Source organism: Sturnira hondurensis, unplaced genomic scaffold (genome assembly GCF_014824575.4).
Source record: "Sturnira hondurensis isolate 20B ecotype Veracruz unplaced genomic scaffold, ASM1482457v3 Scaffold0021795, whole genome shotgun sequence".
In the NCBI taxonomy this organism is placed as follows: Eukaryota; Metazoa; Chordata; class Mammalia; order Chiroptera; family Phyllostomidae; genus Sturnira; species Sturnira hondurensis.
In genome coordinates this window covers 12,060,049-12,066,391 of record NW_028094426.1, presented here as the reverse complement: position 1 = coordinate 12,066,391, position 6,343 = coordinate 12,060,049, and positions in this window count along the sequence as shown.

Sequence of the window (6,343 nt, the reverse complement as noted above, 5' to 3'; positions counted from 1 at the left end):
ATGTGGAAACGAACAGAGGAAACCTAGGTCCAAATGGGGCTGGGAAGGCATGAAGGGAGCGGCACCGTGAGCACACCCCTCACGGCAGCCCCCAGATCCTGGTATGAAGAAAGAGATTTCCTTCAGACCTGGCAACAAGCTGCCGACTTCTTGTAGCCAGTAAAGAACTACCACAGCCCTTCCCAGTTTCCTCCTAAACCTAATAAAAGCTGGCTGGAATCCCTTTGTCTCCTCCGACTTGCCTGTGGTTTGCTCTAATTTATTTGTCCCAGATTGAAATTCCTTCTCCATTCCCTAGTAAACTCATTTGGGCTAGCTAAAGCCCTTGTGGCCTCATGTTTAAGGTTGGTGACTAATACCCAAGTCCTTTCATTACTGCAGTTGTACAGTAGTCCCCCCTCATCAGAGAGGGGTACCCAGACCCCCAGTGGATGCCTGAGATCACGATAGTGCTGAACCCTATCCAATCTGTTTATTCCTATGCATAGATACTTACGGTACATTTTAACTTACAAATTAGGCATAGTACGATTAAAAACAGTATCTAGTGATAAAATGGGACAATTACGACAATACACTGTGATAAAACGTTACGTGAATGTGGTCATTTGTTTCAGGGATTGCTTGTTGAATGAAGTCTTGGTATAGGCTTCGTTATTTCTGGTCCAACACGTTGCTGTCAATCAGCATACCTTTTCTGTTCATATCCTCCACCCACAAACTAATGCTTTTTCCATCTTCACTAAGCACTTACCACACACCACAGTCATAACTTTTGATGGGGTGGGACAGCAAAACTAGCATGATACTTTTTTCCTTTTTCACAATTTCGTGGGTAAATTTGTTCTTTACTCAGCATATGGACATTTTCTTTCCTTATCCAGTTGAGGACTTTCCCCTTTCACTTACTGGAGGCCCCCGACAGCTTCCCTTTGGCGTATATGAATTGACATCGTCACTGCTCTTGCGCGCTGAGGTCAATATGAGTAAAAGGAGGATTACTGGAACACAAGTACTACGATACTGCCAGCGTCTACCTGACAACTTAGATGCTAAAATAATGGGCAGACGGGGAGTGTATACAGGATGGAAATGCTGATAAAGGGACAACTCACTAAGTGCCTAACAGGTGGGATGGAGCAGTGACATGGAAATCATCGAGCTACTCAGACTGGCAGGCAATTGAAAATTTATGGATTGTTTGTTTCTGCAATTTTCCATTTGATATTTTCAGGTTGTGTTTGACCAAGGCTAACTGAAACCTCAGAAGGTGAAAACACTGGTGAGGGGAGATTACTGTATTGCGGAAAAGAGCCTTCAACTATATGTGTGTACCCCTGTGCTCATTTGCAGCATTCTTTACAATAGCCAAGATATGGAAACAACCTAAGTTTCCATCAGTGGATGGCTGGATAAAGAAGATGTGGTCTGTCTGGAAAAAGTCTAGCCTTTGTTAATAAAGCAAGAATGGTTTGCACAGCATTCATGTATCCAGGCAGCCAAGGAGAGTGGACTGGAATGCTCATGCATGAACAATGATGACTTCACTGTACTAGGAAGTGGGGACAGTAGACACTGTCGAGTGAGCGTGTGGACTGTGTGACCATTGCATTAAAAATGACAAAGAGAGTAGAGCAATGAATCTGCATCAAATTTTGCATGAAGCTTGAATAGTCCTCTGTAGAAACTATCTGGATGATTCAGAAAGTCTTTCAAACAGCATATTCTTATGTCTTTCTTTTTTTTAAGCCATAAACCATTCTTAGTTTAAATATTTCTTCAAAACACATGTAAAAGTTTCTTACAATATTTGTGTTCATAGTTTGAGTCTTTGAGTTTTCACTGTGTTTCTGTCCCCTTCCACGCCAGTTATCAAATAGTTTTTTTTTAACAACTTCACGTCAGTTTCCCTTGATTTCACTTAGATCTGTTTCTAGTTGGTATAGCTCACTTATAGTTTAACTGAAATACACAACTGTTGCATGTTTTAGCTATATAGGTGCCTCTAATTAATTATAACCAAGAACTATTTAAGTTCCATGTCACTGGTTTTTATAGTCTACCAAAATGAATAGTTAAATTAACAGTCAATACTGGTTTTCTCCATCAGTTCTTTCTACTGCATAAGTGGGGATTCAAACAGAAAAGTGATGATTAAAGTCTAAATTCTCAAGTATTTTGTGTATCCCGATTTTAGATCATTCCTTTTTTTTTTAATAAATGACATTTTATTTTTTTAAAGATTTTATTTATTTACTTTTGGAGAGTAGGGAAAGGGGAGAAAGAGAGGGAGAGAAACATCAATGTGTGGTTGCCTTTTGCACACCCCATACTTGGGGCCTGGCCTGCAACCCAGGCATGTGCCCTGACTGGGAATCAAACTGGCGACCCTTTGGTTCGCAGCATGTGCTCAATCCACTGAGCTACACCAGCCAGGGCTAGACCATTCCTTTTTAATAAATATTTCAAGAAGCAAAATTCCTTTGAGGTGAATGGTGAGTAGAAGTTGCTCTACCACCTCCATCCCTTTCATTCAAGTTCCTGCTGCCAATTAATTGTTCCTTCTACCTTGAGTCTGCAAAATCTTAGCAAAACTAAAAAAAGAAAAAAAGGAGTGAGAGTGTGAGCTAAAGAAGGAAAACAATGACACATTTGAGAGTGGTAGTCAAAACCTGTGTCTACTATAGTTAGCACATGGCAATAGGTGCTAAGTAATTTGGAAGATAGAAAAGTTCATTGGGTTAGCAATGACCAAATTAAAATAACAATAGATACCAGTTACTGAGGGCTTCCCAGGTCTTTGCTAATGCACTGAATGACATAGATTTGGGCTCCTTTTATTACCACAACAATCCTATGAAGTTGTGTGATGGTTAGTCTTACAGTCAACTAGGCTACAGTGGCTAGTCATTTATTCAAACACTAATACAGGTGTTGCTATCAAGCTGTTTTATAGATATGGTTAGCATCTACAATCAGCTGACTTTAATAAAAAGATTATTTTTGATAATATGAGTGGGCCTTATCCAATTCATCGAAGGCATTAGGAGCAGAAATGGGATTTCTCAAAGAAGGCGAACTCACTCCTGCTGGCCTGCCCTCTAGATTTCAAGCTAACCAACTCCCTCAATAGCAAGAGCCAATGTCTTAAAATACTATAATCTGTCTATCATCCAACTACGTCCTGTCGACTGTTCGGCTGGTGAACCCTAGTACAGGTGGACACTGTTACTTTCCCTATTTTAGAAATGAAGAACCTAGGGTCTGAGAGCGCCTTGCTGGCTTGAGCAGTTGGTAAGCACACCCTAAACTTCAACACCTACGTTGGTTCCAGAGCCCTTAAAAGTGACCATCATGCTATTTGGGGCAAAGAAAAACTTTATGGGCTGCATATGCCACTGGAATTTTGTGCTAGTTTTTAAAGCACCCATCAGATAGCCCAGAAGTTGAAATGAATCTAGCCTGAGGAACAGAGTACAAATCTGTCCTTTTCAACCATTGTGCTGCCCACCCCCTTGGCCACATAACCCTTCCTATCTCCTTTTATGCCGTCAAGAAATCTGTGCCATGGTCATAGCTAACAGAAAATAATCTTTTAAATTTTGTTTTAATCCTCACCTGAGGATATTTTTATTGCTTTTGGAGAGAGGAAAGGAGAAAAAGAGGGGGAAAAATCAACGTGAGAAATATGGATCCGTTGCCTTCCACACACTCCCTGACCGGGGATCCAACCCACCACATTTTGGTGCGTGGGGACAACGCTCCAGTGGGGCCACCTGGTCAAGGCAGAACAGTCTTCTTAAGTAGATTGTTCTTTGGATGATACAGTTAGGGTAGCAGAATAGAGGAGATCCATTCGAAATCCCTGAAAGGAGATTTAATGTCTATACCTAGCTCTTGTGGGCAAGCAGCTGAAACTGCTTTATTGACTGCTTGCTGAAAACCAGATTGTTCTCAGGCTTCCAGACCTGCCTCATCACCCTAAAACCGGATACACGTGTGCATCACTGCAGAGCCCAGCGGAACTAAGCTGGATTTGTTGAGCGTTGCTTTCCCCCAGAACTTATACACATTCTACAAATTATAGGTGAACCCTAATTGGATAGGGCTGATGAGAGAGTTTTTAAAGCAATACATACTTTTAAAGAGATTTCTTTTGAGAAAGACACAGAGCGTTTGAACAGAAGTGCTCAGGTGAGCAAAAAGTTCAGAATGGCCCCAAGTAGGGGCTCAAAAAATTAAATTAACTAAAATTAATTTAAAATTAATTTTTTTAATTTAAAAATTAATTTTTAATTAAAATAGAGTCTGAGGAAATGAAATGGACCTAAAATAAATTTAAACGCCTACTTGCCAGGAGCACAGGAACACTTACTTTTAGGGACGGCCCCCATTCCTGTGCTATGAAAAGGTTCATGAATTCTCAGAGTCAAATGATGACAGGAGCAGAAACGAGACAGTGAGGCCCTTCTAAGTGTGGGTGACACTTCTGCCAGGCTGGTGGTCTGAGGGTTTTTTGGAAAATGATATCCTTTGTAAAATGGGTTTAAAATAATATTTTGACTAGCGATTTCACGTCTGTAAAAGGTATTAATTATTTTGGAATTTCCTCCAATGTTTAGATGCTTTGTGTTTTGAATACCCTGATTGATTAGTTAATGCACAGCTGCTTCTGGGTGCTCAGCAATTTTCACTGTCTTGTTGCTACGAGACAGGATTTCTCTGACAACGCCGATGTGACAAGCATCGTGAAGAGGAGGTGGGCTCTGCCCACTAGCCACAGTGCCATCAAGCGGTCATTCTGCAAAAACAATTTGACAGTTGGTTTGCATTTCCACTAATTACAGCACCGTGAAGTGGTCTCTGTTTCAGGTGAATTAGCGAGTTAACCGAACAGTGGGGAATTGTGTATGCTCTTTGTTTTCTTCCGCACACAGTGAGGGTTTTCTCTTCAATAAATGAATCATGCCGTGGCAAGGAGATGGGTGAAGGGATATTGGAATGGTAGTAGAAGGCATTTTAGTTTACCCTTAATTTGACCTCTCTTGGTCTTAATTTCCTCTTCTAAACAGTGAGGGGATTGTGCTAGGGTCCCCCATCATTCCCTCTACTCTAAAAATCTCTAATTCTTTGTTTCCTTTACATGTGGTTTATACAGAGGGGTGGAGCCTCAAAACTGACTGTAGAAAATAACTCCAACAGATCTTGATTATGTTTCTTTGATACAGTGAATTTGAGCAGGTAGCAACAACGCTGGAGAGGTAAAGGGAAGGATTGTGTTCTTCCTTCCTGGAAGAGACAAAACTGCCAATTTTATCTGGCAAGTGACTGCTCCACCCCCCCACCCCCCCCAGTGCTTGATGGGTAATATTGTCCTTCCTGAGCAAGAACTCTGGCCCAGGGAGTCAGCACCAGGCGTCCAGGGTAAACCTCTGATGGAAGGCCCACAGGGAAGCACATCTGAGCAGGATGGGCAGGCTGATTATAATAGAGCTTTCACTGAAGGTTAGAAGCAAAGGAGAAATTCAAATTCCACCTCAAAGGATGCACCTCAGCTGTGCATCCCCACAGCTGAGCTACATAGAAGCCCTTCCTCTGAGTCTATGGGAACCCGGAGCCAGATAGAACTGCCCGTACTCTGAAGCGCCCCCCCCACCCCCCCCACCCCATCACCTTTCTTGAGCGCCCGTGTGGGAGACACACGAATCCAGACTCATGGTGCACACCACCGGGCACCCTGTAAGGAGCCTGGGTAATTTCCTTATTCTCTCCAACGTTGCACGTTTTCTTTCCCTAAGAGTCCTGATTAAAATTCAGCCACAGAAGACCGTCCAGCGGTTCCAGTGTATTGTCAATCCTGCATATGGAGTGCTCTCTGGACAGCGATTACTTAGAAGGTAATGTAAAAACATGTACAATATTAACACTTCCTCCTGTTCCTTAATAAAAGAAATACAAGGCTCTGAAATGTGTGACAGAGGGGACTTCATTTAAAACAGAAGCCCACCATTACAGTGTTTCAGGGGGGAGGAGAAACCCGAGACAACACAACTCGCTTGGCTCATCACTCAAAGGCTGTGTGTATGGTGTACGCTTTTTGAACCTAATGGTAAATAAAAAGTAGGAACGCATTCTCTTTTCTGTGCATGTAACTAACACAGTAAAAGGAGCTCAGTATGAATGCTTCCTCTAAAATGAAAAGTAACTAAAGTTAAAACCATAAAAACTATAATCGATAAATGAATGCATTTTACAAAAGGAAACATTTCCCTCAGACAGTTGATTAAAAAATATATAAATAGCTTCTGTTTTTATAGTTAAAGCCTTTTAATTTCTAGTGTAT